At 39.0% G+C, this 17,136-nt stretch overlaps 1 protein-coding gene across 3 annotated transcripts in view; it reads right to left on the bottom strand.

The window, feature by feature from the left end:
• CDK14 (cyclin dependent kinase 14) overlaps positions 1 to 17,136 on the bottom strand; it is a 314,027-nt gene that overhangs the window by 134,917 nt on the left and 161,974 nt on the right. The gene's annotated exons all lie outside the window — the stretch shown is intronic.

The raw sequence follows: 17,136 nt of genomic DNA, 5'->3' as shown, positions 1-17,136 counted from the left end.
CAATCAAGAAGCCTTTGTTCACAGCAAATATGATTCCGCAAATGAGAAAACCAGTCACATCTGCAAAAACAAGGGCTTACCAACCATGTGGATGGTTTCCCTTTCTATTTTACCTTAAATGTGTTGAGAAGGTTGTTATTTTGATTCAGATATATTTAAAATGACTCTAGCAAGCATACTAAAAATTGTTGCTTTTCCTTGATTCAAATTCTTTGTACTTCCGTTTCAGCTTCCGGTTTTGCTTATTTAATAATTACCTAGAGTTTGAGACAAATGGCTTATTGAATGATAACTATGACTCAGTACCAATATTAAAATTTTGTTAATGTAGTCTATTGTAGATCATAAACTGTACACTTAACCTATTTACTCAGCTACTAGTTTTCCAACAGAAGCACATTTATTCAGTGAATACCTGAATGAAACAAACTGAAGTAAAATGGGTGGAAACACTGACACTGCTTCAAAGAAGCAGCCAGTGCTCTAACCCAGAAGCCAGTTCTTGGCAATCAAAAGTGTCCTGTAGCCTTTAGGTCCCTCTACAGTTTACCTGAATGAATGTCTCCAACATGCAGCTTTACTAGAGCACCTGAGTTAAATTCCTCTCAAATAAGATGAATTAACTACAATATCCTGTGTCCTGGTCCTAATACAGCCATTAGCTTATGGTAGTGCTGTTCATTTATAAAAGTTACTCACTAACAGGGAGAGTCTAATGAGGATTCAAAATTAGAATTCCCAAAATGCACTAATGGCTAGTCTTCCACCCTGGAGTGCAGGAGTCAGTTTTCAAGAGACAGAGAGCAGTAAGGCAAAAGGCATGCCTGCCTCTCAGCCTGTCTGGTTTTCCCAGCTGTTATCAGTTGCTCTAATAAAAGATTATTTTTCGGCACAAATCTTATCTCATGTATGACTGCAGACAATCACTTACAGTAACACAGGTGATAATTATTCTAGTCTGTGAATGGGACTCAATTGCCAATTCCCAACATAAGTTACAGAATGGGGAGATGTAGAAATACTTTTCCTGCTACCAGAAAGAATAACTCTAGCACTCATGAAAAGTATTTTTCTCTTTCCAACAAGTCCAGCGTAATGTTTTTCATCATCATCTCTTTCCTCTGCCACATGTGCCACCCAAAGGATCATAGGGAATAGAAAAGAGGGATACAAGAGCTCAGCTATTGGTTGTATATTATAAGATCACATTGGTTAATTTGACTGAAAGCCATCCCAGCCACAAAGCTGTCTGTTTCCTTGCTTTAAAATCCTTACAAAGAATTTCTGATACGTTTTTAAAAAAGCAAACCAATGTTGAACACGTACCATGACCCCCAATTTATTTCATTGTCTGTAAGCAGAAAGAAACACACTAAAAACTGGGAACTAAGCAAAAAGTGGTATGGAAATGTAAAAGAAATATACACTCCACTTTTGACAGAAGGAAAATGTATCTATTCCCATGGGCTTCTGGGTCAGGATGAATAGGTTCAAATTGCTTCTACTAGACTGGAAGCAGAAAAATAACAGTGTGAGCAGGAAAAAAAAAAAGGAACACAAACTCTACAACATTGTGAACATTCACACAGATGCAAAAGCTAACAGGACCTTCTTCACTACAGAAAAGACCTGGATTCATTATGGACATGGTATACATGCCCACAATAGCCTTAACTGCTGATTTATTTAAATCTTGCTTTCAGATTCTGGATTTTAACAATCTGTTTCACAAAAAATCTGAAAGAAGGTGATGCCCTTGACTCCTAAAAACATCCCAGCAGGAACACACAACTTTGCTAATAAGGCTCCACATGAAAAAGTCAGAATTACTCATTTCACAGTGAAGTTATTAGGCAAAGAGTTAATAATGACTGAGCAGATGGTTTTAAACTGGGAAGATCTGCAGAGTGCAGGGAAGAAGTTCTAGAAAGGACAAACAGGCAGAAAATAATTTGTCACTGAAAATGAGAGCTAATGCATCTTAGGATATTTTAATATTCCTTGAGAAAAAAGAGAAAACTGTGAAGCATCTATGAATGAATGAGCCCAATCAGTACTGGGCAATTACTTGAGTAATAATAATAATAATAATAATAATAATAATTTATATGTGGAATTTTAAGACATACGCAATGAACTTGCTGAAGGCAAGAAAGGTAACAGAACACTTTAGACAGTATTGAGGTATAGATGTTTCACTGCCATTAGGATTTTCCCCTAAAAAGTCAAAGGGACCCAGAGAAGGAAAAAAAAGTGATGCAGGAGAAAAGTGTTCTATAGAGACAAATTGAGAGCTATGGATGTCCAATTTGGTGAAGTATCATCAAGCACTGACCACAGAAGTTACCAGCTTACTGCAGGCTATTGTGTAAGAAGCTAACAATTTATCACGATCCCTACCTGCACAACTAAAAGCAGGACTGCAAGAGTCATTTCTGGATGACTCCATCTGGGGTTCAAGTAAAGATGAACCAACCCTTACAACTGGTACCTTGACAACTTATGATTTGATAAAAGTGCAGTAGCTACTTGATCTATTGCATGAGACAGGTTGAATACAACACACCAGTAAAGAAATAAATATGATTGCTCTGTGTTCTTCAAGACTTATCTTTCTTAGAAAATCATCATGTAGACAAATTGCCACCCGATCCATTTGGGTGCACAGAGGACTGAACACATATCAGATTCAAGTCAATAGCATACGAGGCAGCAGTACCATTTAAATCCTTCTGTTTTCATGATATAATAAATTTGACAGCTGAAGAACTACTTATTAAGCACAGTTTGGTGCTACTGTAGTGATTCACAGTCATCCAAATAGAAACACAAAAGCTAAGTTTCACTAGTAGTTTTATATTTAAGCATCTAATCCCTGTTGTTTACACTCAGGTAATTTTGTTTCTCAACTGATCACACAACAGTGGCAGTGACAAGGTGATGCACATACTGTGCTCTCCACCTATTGAAGGGTTCCATAGCTCTGTGCAGTAAATCCATGCAGTGCTGGAAGAAAGGCAACAGTAGTAGCATGGCCACTGGGATGTTACTCTACTGAGTGATTTAGCCCAGGAGGATACTACAATTTTGCTATCCATCATTTCCCATCTGGAGGTAAAATATTTGGAGAACTCTGATGAAGAGAATACCTCAAGTTATGGTCAGCTACTAAAAGCCTAATCAAGTAATTGCAAATTTATTTGAACTTGTCTAGGATAAGTAGTTTAACAAGAAAAGGGCTACATGGAGTAACAAGTATTTGAATAACACTAACATTTACAGACAAATAGTACTTTTGAAAAGTAGATCTAACAGCTTTTTTATTTATACGTCCAACAACACTGCCATTTGACATTACCTCCCAGGAGTGGAATTTGTGAATTTGAAAAACTGTCTCTGCATGGGTACTGAAACCATCAATCCTTACAGTACAAGGCCTGACTTACGTATCAATGGCACAACTCTACAGCTAGCAGTCCCTGTACTGCACAGCCAATGCAAGTGGGTTTGAGGTGCCTCCTTTTCCAGCTATAGTGTCACCTGAGCACACATTTCTACACTGCAGAATGCAGCTGCATTTGTTCCACCATCCAGCCTTGCTCACAAACCATGGCTCCCCTGTCTGGCACAAACAGTTCTCTAGTGATCGCTGCTGCCAGTACCTGAGCCAGAGTATTTATAGATAAGACAAATATTCAGCTGATTTTTCTCATGGCTGCAATTTTATACTCCACATCTTAAGTACTTCCTTAGTGGGTAAAACACTCTTGGATTTCTACTGAAGAACTCCAGTATGTTTTGCATGTGCTATCACATTAGTACATACATTCACATACCAGGTAATGCCCACAGCATCTAAAACCACATTTGACTGCGCTGGTTTAAGTCGGAGAAAAATTATCTGAAAACAGGCATTGGTGTAAAACTAACAAAACTAAAAAGAAAAAAAAATAATTCTCAATTATATAAAAGCTTTTTGAAATACATTGAAGAACAAAATAACTACAGGAAACTTAAAGATTTCATTAATTTTTAAAATTGTTTTCACTTTGCTTTCAAGAGAGAAGCCATTAAGAAAACCTATATTAGTACTGTTGCTTCTGTAAAGCAGTATTATAAAGCAACATCTAATGACAGAAATCTCTGGAGTATCAGATTCACCTGTTCAATTGAATTGCTCCTCAAAACTCATTTAATGTATATGTTATCACAAATTAGCTGAATCACAAATCTTAGAAGAAAAGTTTGATGTGAGAGACATTCCAATATGCTGAGGTCTAAATGATTATTTGATTTTGCATCCGTAATCAGGCATCTATATTCCTGCAAAGCCACCTAATCAGTTCTTAATACAATTTTGTCAAAGAAAAAGAAGAAATGAAAATAGACAATTTCATTTTCAAAAATGTTACATTAGAAGGACATTAAAGCTGTGCCTTAACAGTATGACTGTGGAAATATGTAGTTAAAAAGCACATGTTCCCAATGCAGCATCTTTCTCTAAAGTGATAAAGAACACTAAAATAACACTGCCAGAATGGCAAAACTAGAGCTACACAACCAAATCTAGTCCATTACGTACAGATATAAGCCTACCAAGTCAGCAGAACAGCAGAACCCGATATTGTAACTACTAGAACAAGTGAAAATTCATTAGTGTATTGGATCTGGCTGAGATGGAGTTCATTTCCCCTTAGTAGCCCTCACAGTGCTGTGCTTTGTAGCTAGAAGGCTGTTGATAACACATCAGTGTTTCGGCTACTGCCAAGCACAGCATCAGCACTGTAACATTACTTCCTCAGTCGAGGGCAAGATCCTAGGAGGGGACAAAAGCAGGCCAGCTGACCCAAACTGACCAAACGGATATTCCAGACCACGTGACATTGGCTCAGATATAAAAGCTAAGGCAAGGAGCAGGAAGGCAGGCATTCATTGTCTCCAATGGCTGCCTGCTGAGGAACCATCACACATGCTGGAGCCCTGCTTTGCGGAAGTGGCAGCCCGTCACTGCTGATGGGAAGAAGAGAATGAACCATCTTATCTTTTGCTTCGCTTTTGGGTGCGCAAGCTTTCACCTGGCTTCTGCTTTAATAAACTGCCTTATCCGTACCCACGAGTTCTTTTCCATCTTACTCTCACCTCTGTCCGGCTAGGAAGGGGAGTGATAGAGCAGTTGGATGGGCACCTGGCATCCAGCCAAGGTCAACCCACCAGTTAGTAATGAAACCACACCATTCTTTTCTCTATTTTTCATTTAACTTAAAGATGATGGATGTACTTCTGAATGTAATGCTCAGTAAAAACTACTTGTAGATTGAAATCAAAGGATCCCTAATAGTATTTTGACCACTGACAAAATACTACTGTCATACTATTATTGAAACATTCCATTTTTTATTTAAATAATATACTATTTCAAGTTTGTATGTATGAGCAAATTGTAAGTACATGCAAGCATGTTTCATTTAGTATCACATTCTGCAACCTGTGTAGCAAAGCTGGTGATCATCCTGAGCACTGTAAGACAGAATGGGCAAAGAATTGTCAAAATTTCAAGAAGTTAACATTAGGCATTTGTGTTTATGAAGTACATTTCAGTGATCTGTTGCCTTTTTTTCTTATTCCTCTCCCTCCTCCACCTGCGCTTTTTTTTTTTTAGTTAGTTATTTTTTTCCAAGGTCTACAGACAGTTCAGTGTGGAACCAAATTTCCAGTGGTTCGAAGAGTACAGAACTAACTTAAAACTATTGCAATGAAATATCCTTAAAAGCAAATATAGTCACAAGATCAAATAAATTTGATGTCCGAGACTTAAAATTTGCTGCAATAAGAAGGATATGAATATGTTCATGGCTGTGGGTGGGAATGAAAGAGATTATGTCTGAAAATCTTCTTCTACCTTATTTCCAATGACCACACAAAAAAAATTGCTGTATGATCTGACATACCATAAGCCATAAAAACCAAAGGTGGTAAAAGCTGAACTGTCTTTGGAGAAGAGCTTGAGGATCTTCAACAAGGTGAAGATCTTACCAGCCATTCTCCCTACCATGTAACTCAAGCCACTCAGCACCATTTTCTCCCCATGCAAAGTGGTTGTTAATGTTCCCACCTCACCCAGACAAAAAGCTGCTGGTTCCTGATCTCCCACTTATAAGTTTGTTAATTTTGGCTCTTTCAAATTATAAGAATGAGAGGTCAAGCAAAGTTTAGTTATTTGTAACATACATACCTGGAGTTACCATTTACCTGTATAGTTTTTGGAAATGGAAATCACTGGAGAAGTGTTAAGTATTGCTATGACAAGCACTGCCTGATCTCTTCTGGCTATCATCAAGGCCAATTGATGCAGGAGCAACTTTTATCTTAATGCAGGTAGACCTGCAAGCATGATTTTCATTTACAGCAGGACAAATGGTGCATCTATGACTATATATTAATACAACCAGTACTGTATCTTTCAGAGGAATGAAAAAATTAATGCATAAATTATTAAAAATTACCTAGATAAAAAGTGACTGTGTTACAGAAAGGTACGGTTTTAAACTGTCTGGGACAAAACAAATGATGTTATAAATTACAGAGCCATCACTTCTTTAAAATGCAATCTCAATTATGGTATTATTTCAGACGGTGTTAAATGGCACATTTCTCTTAATGAACTGTCAGTTCTGCTCACATTAATCTTTTTCTTTGCATATCAGTATTTTTGTTCTGACTGATGATAAATTCTTTCATCTTTAATCCACACCTTTTCCAGTTGACCTTTAATATCTACATAGCTGATTATTTCCTGTAAAATAAATATGCATAACCATTAACACACTAATGACATTCAAATTATTTTAAAATTTGGCATAATTTTCTCACTATATAATACAGTATGTTCTATTAAATAAGGAAACATTAAACCAAATCATCATCAGACCAAGAAAGCAAAGATGGAGGGTACTATGGGAGGTAACTGGATGCCTATATTCAAAAGCTTTACCATGCGTAGTACTTTTTCCTGTAGTACTTTTTTCCCTGCAGTACTTTTTTCCCTGCAACTGTTGTATCAGAAACAAGTAAAGAAGCTTCAGAACAATGAAGTTTTAAAGAAAGTTTGGTATTTTAAATATAGGGGTTTGTAGACACAGTAATCAAAAGGGTATGGACTAAGGCTATGACAGAAGCAAGATATGTGGGAAGAAAAATGTTCTCATATAAAACTGATAGAACACTATCACATGACTGAACAAGGCTTTTTTTTCCCAATTAAAACAATGTTTGTTCTAAATAAACCTACAGATTCATTTGGATGGATGGATCTCTCCTGTACAGACAGCAGATCATAGTTCTTAATGTCCTTTGTGCAACTGTCATGTAAGAGCCTGGTTGACACTTAGGTGAAGAATACAAGAAAAAAAAATCATGATTCTGATAATAGCACAGTCAGCACTAACCCAGATGCAGTACAGATGACATCTAAATCCTATGTTCTTCTTAAGTACAAAACACTGAAACAGATTTTTCATCACAGTTGTTTTAACGGTGTCATAACCAACTTCTTTTATTGCCCTTAATGGATGATTAAGATACTTTCCTCCTATTTAAAAGCTCAATATAACTCTAAGTTGTAACAGTGGAAAACTGGATGTAACCCTAAGTAATCTGAGACGCATTTAACAGGGGACATATTTAGTGAATCACACCAATCTCCAGCTCCTTCATGCTTTTTAAAAAAAAATAATTCACTTTCAGTCAATAATCCTACACAGTGTTTCTCAGTGTGAAGAACTTAAGTTACAGCATCTACTTTAGTAATAGTTGAAAAGACTGGTATGGTACATTTAAAGAATTTTAATTTCAATTCTTAAATATTGAATTCACCAATCAGTGAAGACCAATATGGACAAAAATTCAGTATGTGGCTCTGCTTTGTATTTACTATTAGCAGAGAGTAGACGAAGTCTTAACTGAAAAGAGAACCTCACAGTTTTTGCAAATTGCTGTCTCCAGATAGTAAACGTGTCAGATTTACTCTGTCTCTATAGACTATGAAACCAAACTTCTGCCCATAAGATATTCTTCCTGCATTGACTCTCACAATGGTAATTCTTTTATTTAGATTTAACTAATACCTCAATAAAACCACCAGATCTATGAAGCAATTTAGATGGAGATCCATGACTGGAATGGCAAATCAAATAGATATGAGCAGGCAAAAGTATCTGAAGCAGCACTAGATTATACACTCTCTTGCATCTTCACTTCTAAAACAATTCTTTAACAATTCTAAAACAAATGCCAGAAATCAGATCTACCCTTTGAACTGCTGTTGTTTGAAATTTTCTGCCAGTTACACATCTCCTCTCCTCTCTTTACCACAGATCTGGGCATGATAACAGAAAGTCACAAGCACAGCACATGAAGTCCTTGTTCCTGGGAGGGAAGGAGAAGGAGGCAGCTTTAGCTACTCTCTGACAGCAGCCAGCTATACCATTAGAAACTGAGAAAGAAGGTCTGGGGGTGGAGGAAAAGCCTGTCATCACGGGAAAGCAAAATAAATGACAGAAGCCTGCTACAGGTCTGGGTGCAGAGTACCCACAGCTTTTGCAGCCTATAACTTTAATCTTCCCTTCAAGAGAAAAGATTTGAAGGTCCTACCTTCAAATAGGTAGCTGATAGCTACCTATCAACTCTGCTCCTCAGTTCTGGCCTCGCTATCCCTGGATCTAGAGACCAACATGGATAGCAAGGGCTTTTTTCACTGACTGAGTAACAAGCATTCAAAGCTACACCAGGACAAATACAGAGTCTGTTCTGCTGCTCCAGGCCCTCACCCCAACTGCCACCATGAACAGCATTATAAGTTCCCACTTTAATTACAGAAATAACTGTGTTTTATAAAGACCTCGAAGCTGACTCAAGTTTGCCAGTTTGGGTTTCACTTTCCAGCTTCCCATTTCCTGCTTTTTCAATGTACAACATTGTCACTGACGTCATCTTTATTTCTTGGTATTTAATACAAATGGAGCCTACAAAGAAGCCCATCATTGTCCTTCCTGGGGGTACGAGAACCAATTCTTCAGATTTTAAAGACTGTTATCAGAGGGGAACAGCTGCACCTGGGGTAACAGCAGTCTTTATTTTTATCCTGTTCAATTCAGACAGGGTGTTAGAGGGGTCTGTTGACCTGTGTTTGGGGTAAACTGGTTCTCTTTACCAGCACCGGCCTCTGATAACAAATACCCAGACAGCTGCCACCATTTCCCTGGTCCCTGCAGAAGGGCTGCTGTGGAGGGCAGGAGCTGCTGTGGGCCAGGTGCCTCAGGGGTCACCCAGGCTGCTCCTACACCTCTCTCCAAATGCCAGGTGGCTGCAACCTCACAGCCTGCTTTTTCTCAGGCTCACTTGAAGCCAGGCGACCAGAGGGAGCCAGCCTACATAACTAGAGATGCTCTCGGAGGAGTTTTGTAAACAATTTCATCAAGCTTTCCTGACAATATATAATACCAGCTCTTCAGGCACTGTGGCAACTCCTTATATCAGCATCTTCAAGAACGGATACTCTGTGGAACATTTACACAGGAAATACATAGCAGTTATCCATGCAAGCAATCTTTTATGCTATCCAACCTTTCATATGAATTTTATACAGTACATTATAAAGAAACTCCTTATGGGATTCTTGCTGCAAAAAAAAAGAACTAATTTTTTTCAAGTTGTCAATATAGCTTTAATAATTTTAACAGTAAACTATACAGCAATAACCTTCTCCCTCATGACATGCCCCTGACATGCTCCCCACAGAAAAATCTATATGGAAATACATGGAAACATCCTCTCTGATACTCAGCTGCAGTTTTAAACTGCAATTCCATTGAGTATAATTCCCTTTATTATTATCCTCAAGTCTCCTTGCTTCTGCTATCTATTATTAATCACCCTATGTATCTAGAAGGATGCATGGTTGAATCACACTTACTTCATTCTTTCTTTTACTACATCACAGGGCTTTATATTAACAAAACTCCAAAAGCTTAAGGCAGGGCTTACACCATAATGCAGACTGCCTGGAGCTCCTTACTCATCCAAAGAGATCCCCAAAGACAACCAAAAGCTGCCAGGAAAACCTTCAGGGTCAGTGATATTTGAAAGAGTAAATGAAAGACATTTTCATGAAAATTGTCATGCTGGTTTTTTCTCTCCAAAGCCCACTCTTACAGACGAGAAAGAGCAACTCTCTTACTGCAGGAACAAGTAGTAAAGCATTAAAATACTAAGTTCCTGATCCTCTTTCTCATTCACCTTGCAACACTAGAATTTGTTGTAGTGTTACCACAGTTTGAAGGTTATTTTCAAAAGCACTAAGACTAACAAAAATTGGGGCAGGAGTGGATGGGAGGGGAGACACATATTCAAGTCTTAAAAAAATATTTAAAAATCATCAATCTTCAAGTTTTCCTATTCTTTCAAACTATTGCCAAGCTAGCAATTCTAGACCTGCTGTTCCATACTTTGAAATCGTACTTTGCATTTCTGTCTCTCAGGTGCCTGCATAGTTTATACACCGTGTCTTAGAGCCATGGCATAGAGAAAAAGTCAGTAAACATAATAAAAAGAATGACACCCCAATTAAAATGTATGATTACACAGAAGTTCCTTGCAATTACAATAACTGCACAATCCAAACCAGAGACCAAACAGGTCTTCCCACCCACCTCACGAAGTTCACTTCCACTGCAGGCCTAACATAAAAGATGAAAGTGAGAGACAGTTGCAGGGAAGATTCACAAACAAACAATCGCCTGAAAAACAAACCCCAGCAGCAGGTTGATCAGCTCACAGATAAAGCAGGTCAAGGGCCCTACTAGAAACTTGGCCAGTTTCTCTCACAGCCTCAGAAGAGTTTTACTGCCTCACACACTAGTCAAACCTAAATGTTTTGTTCTTGACACACGTGCCCTGATGACTTTCTCAGTGCATCAAAAAGTGAAAGCTACAAAAATTTTTTATCTGAAAATATCTAATAACAAGTATAACTAGGAAGGTTTCAATCCAGGAAGCAAAAAATTATTCTAACTAAAGAATATGTAAGAGTAATCAGATTAAAGGTCCACACTGTCCCTGGAAGAGTCAGAATATTAGGTTGTTAGTGGCTGTTACAGAACAGAGAAGAAAGAACAAGGCACAAAAAGAGTAAATCCATCCTGGAAAGTCCCACACAGACAGTGGGATGCACCTCCTACCTGATTATCATCAGCTGTTTAGGGACTTGGTGCTGAAGTTCATTAAGCATGCAAACATAACTGATTAGCCAATCTTGATTTATATCAGCATATAGAGTAGCTAAATGACAATACCCAATCATTAAAAAACAAAACAAAACAAGCATGGTATTCACTGAGCCACAGAACCACACAAGAGGGAAAATTTGCCTGTTTCAATCTGCCTGATTGCTCAAGGCTTAGTCCAGTCAGTGAAGCAAACAGAGATTTCACCTCATCTCTGGGCTGAAGTACTCTCATATTGAACATTTCCATCCTTATGCTCAGTTCTCATTCCACTTATTACCATTATCCCTCATTCTCCCACTGTGCACCTTGGTAAAGAGCACCTTCATGCTATGCATCACCACCTTCTTGGTAACCAGCTCTTTAGGTACTGGGAGACTGCAGAACTAGTAATTTCATTACAGAAGGCAATCCCATGGATCAAACATGATTTACCTTGTCTAAAGCTGGCAAACACTTTTTTCACATGTACTTTCAAGCAGCCTCGCTCCATTATTTTCTCAGCGATAGCAGTTGACCAACCTGCAATACCCCAGACCCCTTGAAAATGGGTACAACATTAATTTTTCTTTAGTTATTGGAGACCTCCCTCAATCTATAGTCTTTCAAAGATGATAGAGAAAGCCTGAAAATGACATCATTCTGCTTTCCCAGTACTCTCAGGCACATGGTGTGATTCCTGGGTTTGTCCTCTGCAGGGCCAGGAGTTGGACTCTGTGATACTTGTGGGTCCCCTCCAACTCAGGAGATTTTATAATTCAATGAACTCGCACAGGTCAAGAGTTGTCAGAAATCCCCAATTCAGTTATTTTCCACTCTTCCTTTCCTCCCTGAATCACATCTCTGAGAACGAAGGCCCATGGGATCTTATTCGTGAAGACCAAGACAAGGAAGGGACCTCAGCCTTATCAGAGTCTTCTATGACATCACCTGCCCTGCTTAGCATTTTCCACAATCACCTATTGCTTTACTCCATCATGCTGTTCCAGCATCTTCAGCATCTTACCTTTGCCTCCTCAACATCCTGTCAACTTTCTCCCCTACCTCAGCACATTTTACTCCTAGATGCTTTAATCTCCTCACAGAACTCCTCAGGCCACATTCTAAACCCCTCTGACACCTCAGGCTCTTCTGCCTGTGGCCACTGAGAAAGCACCCTCATGTACCTCAAAGATAATATACCTGGCAGAGCTTGTCTGTTCCTCTGGTCCTTTCACCTGTATTTGCTCCTGCAGTCTTTGGTATGTATTTCTTAGAGGTTCAAAGTGACATTGTAAAAATAAGGGAGCACTGGTTATAAAATGTTTAATATGAGCACGAATCACATATTTGCTTAGATAATTGTTTTGCTTAGATAAATTGCAACTAACTCTTGAAAAAAAGATATCCTTCATGCTCATTCTTTGAGTCCATGTTCCTATCCACTTCCATACAGCCATTTGACACTACTTATCGTTAAAGTAACGCATTTATCTTTAGAAAAATACCTTGCTTTTAAAACTGCTTAATGGCCTTTTAAAAAAAGGTTCAACCATTTCTTTTTTTTTAAGTCAATACACATCCAAAGGCAAAAAAAATGCAACTGTATTGAGTGCAGAAAAACTACTAACTAAAGGTTAAGGAATAGCTATGCAACCCAGTCTGTGTGGTAACTAGCATCAAGCACAAGGCTCCCATTTCATTTAAGTTTGCAATGGAATCATAGAATCGTTAAGGTTGGAAAAGATCTCCAAGATCTTCAAGTCCAACCTGTAACTGAACACAATTATGCCAACTAAACCCCAGCACTAAATGCCACGTCCAGTTATTTCTTGAACACTTCCAGGGATGGTGACTCCACCACTTCCCTCGACAGCCTGTTCCAATGCTTAACTACCTTTACAGTGAAGAAATTCTTCCTAATGTCCAGCTTGAACTTTCCCTGGTGCAGACTGAGACCATTTCCTCTTGTCCTGTTGTTAGCTGCCTGGAAGAAGAGAATGACCTCCACCTGGTTACAACTTCTTTTCAGGTAGCTGTAGAGAGCAATAAGGTCCCCCTTCAGCCTCCAAGCGAAACAACCCCAGTCCCCTCAGCTGCTCCTCACATGACTTACTCTCTAGACCCTTCACCAGCTTTGTCACTCCTCTCTGGATATGCTCCAGTACCTCAATGTCTTTCTTGGAGTGAGGGGCCAAAAACTGGATACAGTTCTCAAGGCACGGCCTCACCAGTGCCGAGTATGGAGAGACAATCGTCCTAGTCCTGCTGGCCAGGATGCTATTAGCCTTTTTGACCACCTGGGCACATTGCTGATTCATGTTCAGCTGGCTGTTGACCAGCACCCCCAAGGCCTTTTCCGCTGGGCTGCATTCCAGCCACTCTTTCCCAAGCCTGTAGCACTGCATGGGGTTGTTGTGACCCAAGTGCAGGACTGGGTACTTGGTCTTCTTGAACATCATAAAGTTGGCCTCAGCCCATCAATATAGCCTGTCCAGATCCCTCTGCAGAGCCTTCCTAGCTTCCACCAGATCAGGACTGGCCCCAATAATGAGCCTTGGGAAACACCACTAGTGACTGAAAACCAACTGGACATAACTTCATTCATCAGCACTCTCTCGGCACAGACATCAAGACAGTTTATAACCCAGGAAAGAGTGCACCTGTCCAAGCCATGGGTTGCCAGCTTCTCCAGGAAAATTCTGTGGGAAGCAGTATCAAAGGCTTTACTGAAGTCAATGTACACACATCTACAGCCTTCCCTCATCCACCAGGCGCGTCACCTGGTCATAAAAGGAGATCAGATTGGTCAAGCAGGACCTGCCTTTCCTAAACCCATGTCGGCTAGGCCTGATCCTCTGGTTGTCCTGGACATGCCAGGTGATCGCATTCAAGATATTCTGTTCCATAACTTTCCCCGGAACCAAGGTCAGACTGACAGGCCTGTAGTTCCCTCGATCCCCCTTTCAACCCTTCTTGTAGATGGGTATCACACCGTCCAACCTCCTGTCACCTAGGACCTTCCTTGTTAACCAGGACTGATGATAAATGATGGAGAGTGGCTTGATGGGCTCTTCTGCCAGCTCCCTCAGCATGCTTGTATGAATATCATCTGGACCCACAGACTGTGAGTGTCTAAGCGGCACAGAAGATCTCTAATTACTTCCTCCTGGACTGCAGGGGATCTATTCTGCTCCCTGTCCTTATCTACCAGCTCAGGGGGATGGTGGACCTGAGGATAACTGGTCTTCCTGTTGAAGACTGAGGCAAATTGCTTATGCGTTACTCATTAAAGGTTTAAAATACTTTATTTCTACTTAAGACAGACATATGTGTGGGGGACAATAAATAAACCAGTAGACAGCTAAATCACACCATAGGATCAAAAATAATTCTTACACTTCATTTCACTAGGAGAATTCCTCATATACTTTAATTTCCTCTGGAATTTTAACTAGATTGAAAAAAGAATGCAGGTATGGCCTTCAAGGACTATTTTTCATAGCAACAATTATTCAAGATGTAGTCTCCCCTATTATATCTTCTCAAGAAAGCCATTTTTTATAGCTCATCCATTTTTAATTTGATAAAGCCTCTGTATTCTGTTCTCCCTTTTCATTTGACCGCTGAGACTTCTCATAAATGTTCATTTCCTAGCAGCTAGAGCACAATGAACAGAAAAGCAAACTGCTGTTCATCTGAACAAAGGCACTCCCACACAGTGGAGTATCTATGTCTGGGAGCCCTGCTATAGAAAAACACATGCCCACAGTTATTCAAAGATTCCACTTCAGCCACAGCGCAATGCACTGGCAGACATGAATAGCCTTTCTTTTACCTTGTTTATTCAAGAACTATGATCCACTACAGCCTGCTTTTAAGTATTTGATATCCTACAGTGAAGAGATTAAATAAGCCTGACGCCAAACGAAAAACTTCAGACATGATGTTGATTTTTTTGTAAACTTATGAAACCAAAATCTGAAGGTCTTGTCCTTAGAGACTAAAAGGCCTTTGCTCTAAGATTTTATATTTATTGTGCTAGCAAAGTCAATCCTATCTCTGTCAGAAACTGATTTCTTGATAGGTTTTCTCCTGCGTTGAGTGTATTTGAAAGAAAAGCAACCATCTTTCTAATTTCCATACTGCTCCTCATGTAATTAATCAAATACACAATATAAGCCGACTTCCTTTCCAAGCACATTATTGCAAATTAGTCATTTGTGGTAGAAAAACATGAAGAGAAACAGGACTGTATTTTACATCTTGTTTAAGAAAAGTCTTTCATAATGGGAACGTGGAAGACGAGCTATAATAATACAGCGTTTCAATAAGTAAATATGCACAGGGAGGCACATAGACAGCACACGGGTGTGTTCTCATTTCTCATGTTTCCAGTGAAAGAGGTCATGACCTTTCAGACTTTACCCTCATCACTTCTAATTTTTCATCTTGGTTCTCAGAAGAGAAGTCTAACCCATCTGGTTTTCAATTTTATGAGGTCATGAGCCATGAAAGAAAATCTAGCTTTAAAAAAAAAAAAAAAGGTGATATATAGTCTTCTCTCTAAGAGTAGATTATGCAGATGTTTCTGTTAGGTCAAAACAAACTCACAAGAGAAAAAGTATCCTCTGCACAATATTACACATTCACGTGTCTACAACTGTGTACTTCATTTTGGTTGTACTCACACATTTCTAGTCTACCAAAATAATTCATAATGGCAACCTTAAACTCTCACCAAGATGAAGCTGTGAAAAGCCTGCCTTTGATGTCATTACTGGGATATTTAGCCTGGTGCCACAATAAGGCAATAATTTAATCAGAACTGATAGTTACATTTCCTACTACAGCAGGGCACAAACAAGCGTCCCATCCTTTCCTCTGCTCTATGGCAACATCAGGCAATACAAGAGGCAGGTCAACTCATGTCTGATTTGGACATTTCATTGATCAGTTCACACCTCCAGCAATGCATTTAATAGCACTGGTGAAAGACAAGTTGTTTTCTTTTTTCTTTAACAGCTGAAAAGTGCACAGTCTTCCTCTCTCCAGCCACACAAGCCAGAGCTTCAGCAACCCACCCCCACACCATAGGAAACATTCTACATACAAAAGAGTTTGTGAGATCTTTTACATGGTTTTCAGCATCCACAAAAGCCAGAGAACCATTATTACAATCTCCTGAAAGATTTATAATATGGGGATAGTTGTAATCACATTAGTTCATAGTGTTTTATACATATAAATGATATAATGAAACTCTTACTGTCAAACAGCACAGTACCTTTAACAGAGGACTATCTCATATTTCACCACAGGAACAGTTAATGATTTACCGGTTTTATGTACTAAAGAGATGAAAGCTCACAGTAAAATGCAACATGCAGGAATGGGGTTTTAAAGCATATATTTTAAAAAACAGTGAGTTTTGAAAAATGGCGACAGAAAATGGTGTGTAAAACCAGATAATAATTGCTTCTAATACTATTTCTCTAACTGCCTTGTAATCCAAAGGCCAATCAAGTTCTCGTGGACTGTGTCCACCTGAAGTCCTATTCCCTTCTTCAGCATTGCAAATAAACACTGAGCTGTTAATTGCAGTAATGCTAATTAAAGGACAAAAAACCATTACTACATTAACAGTGAAATTGGCAATTAGCACGTAAGGTTTCCTCATTACTGGTGCTGCATGAAATGTAAAGCGTGATGTGGATAGCAGTCATAAAAATAAAAGACATTTTAAAAAAGCCAATAGGTCACATTTTCATCTTACTTCAGAAGCTCTGCTGGAATCAGTAACTGAGAAGCTGACCTACAGGAAAGAAAGAAATTCCTACAACGTTTTGTAAAAACCACTAAAGAAAAATATTGCCAT

Source organism: Corapipo altera, unplaced genomic scaffold, assembly GCF_003945725.1.
Source record: "Corapipo altera isolate COAL_440 unplaced genomic scaffold, ASM394572v1 44, whole genome shotgun sequence".
Taxonomy (NCBI): Eukaryota; Metazoa; Chordata; class Aves; order Passeriformes; family Pipridae; genus Corapipo; species Corapipo altera.
The sequence above is the reverse complement of the archived record's forward strand: the minus strand, read 5'-3'. Positions and strand labels throughout refer to the sequence as shown.